This window comes from Apium graveolens, chromosome 4 (genome assembly GCF_009905375.1).
Source record: "Apium graveolens cultivar Ventura chromosome 4, ASM990537v1, whole genome shotgun sequence".
NCBI lineage: Eukaryota > Viridiplantae > Streptophyta > Magnoliopsida > Apiales > Apiaceae > Apium > Apium graveolens.
This window is the reverse complement of record NC_133650.1, coordinates 38,240,836-38,241,436: the sequence shown is the minus strand read 5'-3', so window position 1 is coordinate 38,241,436 and position 601 is coordinate 38,240,836.

The window sequence follows — 601 nt, the reverse complement described above, 5'->3', positions numbered from 1 at the left end:
TTCTAATTGATATGGAATATAATTCTGCTTCCTAAAATATATCAACTAGTTATCTTTTCTTCCAAGTATTCTATTCTTCATAGAATTCTTTCTTCATGCATATTTCTTTCTATCTTCGTCTCGATCTTCTTTCCTTTCAATCAGCCGCCTGCCTTATCTGAAAGTCTCCTTAAGTCCTGATATTATCTCCTGATAAATATCTTCTGATAACTTAAGTTCTGATATCTTAAGTTCTGTCTTCAGTATAAGTGTTGATTTCCAGTTAAGTACTGATTTGTCCTGTTAAGTAAGATCTGAAAACTTAAACATAAATCATATTAGACATGACATCACAAATATATCTAACACGACAAGTCATTTTAAGACTTCTCGAGTGAGTTATCGATAAGTCAATTTACTGACTTCTCGAGTGACTTCTCTATAAGCTTTATTATGACTTATCGATAAGTCATTGTAGAGTTCTCTGTAAGTGTTAACTCACAGAGTTCTCTACAACCATAATTTTAGACTTATAAATAACTCAGAACTGAAATAATTTAATCCAATAAATTATTTCAGTAAAATACTTTTGATAAAATTATTCTGATTCTATTTTGATTTA